The sequence below is a fragment of the Nyctereutes procyonoides genome, unplaced genomic scaffold, assembly GCF_905146905.1.
Source record: "Nyctereutes procyonoides isolate TBG_1078 unplaced genomic scaffold, NYPRO_anot_genome, whole genome shotgun sequence".
NCBI lineage: Eukaryota > Metazoa > Chordata > Mammalia > Carnivora > Canidae > Nyctereutes > Nyctereutes procyonoides.
This window is the reverse complement of record NW_026575160.1, coordinates 21036691-21039198: the sequence shown is the minus strand read 5'-3', so window position 1 is coordinate 21039198 and position 2508 is coordinate 21036691. Positions and strand designations below refer to the sequence as shown.

At 42.0% G+C, this 2508-nt stretch overlaps 1 pseudogene; it reads right to left on the bottom strand.

The window, feature by feature from the left end:
• Positions 1–1047: 1047 nt before the first annotated feature.
• LOC129502766 (dnaJ homolog subfamily A member 1-like) lies at positions 1048–1767 on the bottom strand (annotated as a pseudogene).
• Between the last annotated feature and the right edge of the window lie 741 nt (positions 1768–2508).

The following is a 2508-nucleotide window of genomic DNA, read 5'->3' as shown; positions in this document are numbered from 1 at the left end:
ATGCAGAAGTGGACTAAATATTACAATATAAAGACAATATTGCTGGCCTGGATAAATAACAAAATCTGATTTTTAAGAGCCTTAAAAACAACAAAGGTTGGAGCACCTGGATGGCTCAGGTGGTTGGGTATCTGCCTTCAGCTCAGGTCATGGTCTTGGGGTCCTGGGATTGAGCCCCACTTCTCCCTCTCTTTCTGCCTGCTGCTCCCCCTGCTTGTGTTCTCTCTCTGTCAAATGAATGAATGAACGAATGTTTGAATAAATAAATAAATAAATAAACAAACAAACAAACAAATAAAATCAATCTTTAAAAACAAAACCTAACCTTCAGTATAAGGATATGGGAGGGCTGAAAGTAGAAGAGTGGCAAAAACCTTCCCATGTGATTATGAACCAACAGGAAGCTGATGTTTTTAGTTTCCAAAGCGGACTTTAAGGTAAGAAGCAACTGGAGTAAGAGGGAGATTTTACAGTAATAGAAGATTCTCTTTACAAGGCATATGCAGCTCTCTGAGGGGCCCGGCTCTCTATGAAGCCCGGCTAGGCTGCCCAGGCCATGCTACTTCATGGTCTGGCCCAGGAAGCTAACAGTTAAGAGGCATCAGACTCAAAGTTACTATTTGAAAACAGATGATGTGTGTGTGTGTGTGTGTGTGTGTGTGTGTGTATTTAGGGGAAAACACAAGGGATGGGATAGAAGCATTCAAAAAGACAAGAAATGTAATATGTAACATTCTTTTTATAAATCAAATAAATGCTGGCTGGGAGCCTTCCCACTCCCAGTCCTGCATTTTTGGGTCGGCAACATTCAGAAATATTATTAATAATTGATCACACTCATCAAATGTTGACTCTACTAAGTGCTTTGTAGATATTCATTTATGTAATTTTCTTTTTTTATATTTGAGTTTATTCTTCATTTAACTTTTAAAACACTACTATAGTTGAATATTAAAAACAATAGCAAGTAGTGAGCTATGATTATAGTCCTTCAGTCATTCACTACTACATATAAGATGCCAGCAGCAGTGTTTTTCACTGGCCCCATTAGGAGGTCTGACACTGACCACCACCCCTAGGATGATGTTCATCATCCTCATATGCTTCCCCATTGTAATGGCACCGTCTTTCCTGATTGGGATCAAAGTCCACCAGGTCCACTTGGTCCATTTCATCAGTCTCTTCTACTTCCTTCCTCTCAGGCAGGAGTTTTTCCAGCAAAGAAAGTTTATCAGGAGAGAGAAAGCCATTCTCGGGGAAGTTTACCTTAAATTTGATGATTAGGTGACTCTTTTCATATGGTCTACGATAAACTGGCATGCTTCCGTTTAGCACACACTTGATATCCCCATGCTTGACAGTCTGACCTGGATGAGAGGTGATGACGATGGTTGGGTTGTTAAGAGTAGATATTGGCTTTTGAAAGCCACACAGGGCTTCAACCAGCTGTATATACATATGCATGAAAAGATCTTCTCCTCATTGGGTAAAAACAGTATGATCCTTCTGATCTAAAACAATGATAATATGTCCTGGTTCCAGTCCTGGTTCTTGGTCTCCCTCACCATGGAATGTTATCTTCTGGCCGTCTTTCATGCCTTTGTCAATATGCACTTCTAGAATCTTCTCTCCAACTATCTTCCTTCTGTTGCAGCTTTTACATCTATCTTTAGGACTGATCCGTTTCCCATGGCCCTGGCACTCCCTGCACACAGACTGAATTTGCTGAACCTTTCCAGGTCCTATCTGATGAATTCTTATTTGCATTCCAGTACCTCGGCAATTGGGACAACATTCAACTGCTCCTTTCTTACCACCTCGGCCTTCACATTTATCGCAAATCACATTCTTTTGCAGAGCTAGTTTTCTTGTTGCACCATTATATAAACCTTCCAAGGTTACTGAGAGCTGATGTACAACATTTTACCTCTCCTTTCTGCATCCTTCCTCCTCCTCCAAAAAAACAAATCAAAGATCTCCACGGGGGAGCCAAAGGCTCAACCCTGATCCACCCAGGTGCTTCTATAACAACCCTAAATGTAACTATTATTAGCTTCATTGTAAATATGAGGAAAATAAAGGCCAGAGACAGAGACTGAACAAGCCACACTGAATACAGAGAGGGATCCTCTCTCAGTCCATCCGACCCCAAAGTCTTTCTTCCCAATAAACTATATTGGCTTTCCAGAGTATGATATTAGTAAACTGAGTAAATCTTGACATGTTGCTTCTTCTAGATTGTCAACCTCTGCTCAGTAACTAGTTTAGGTCCCCAAGACCAGGCAAGCATTGTTGCACTTTCTTATTTCAGCCCTAGATGGCGGTATATCACCACTTATCTCTACTGCTGTGAGCCCTAGGGGAATGTTACCCGGGGGCCCTGCGGGGCAGGATGCTATTTCTCAGCAGCCTGAGAAAGCATGCAATAGAGGAAACCCCTCTCTTGGCCCTGACAGTCTGGTCTTTTATGCTAAACTCTGGGAAGGCTGGAGACCGAGGCCCCCACTC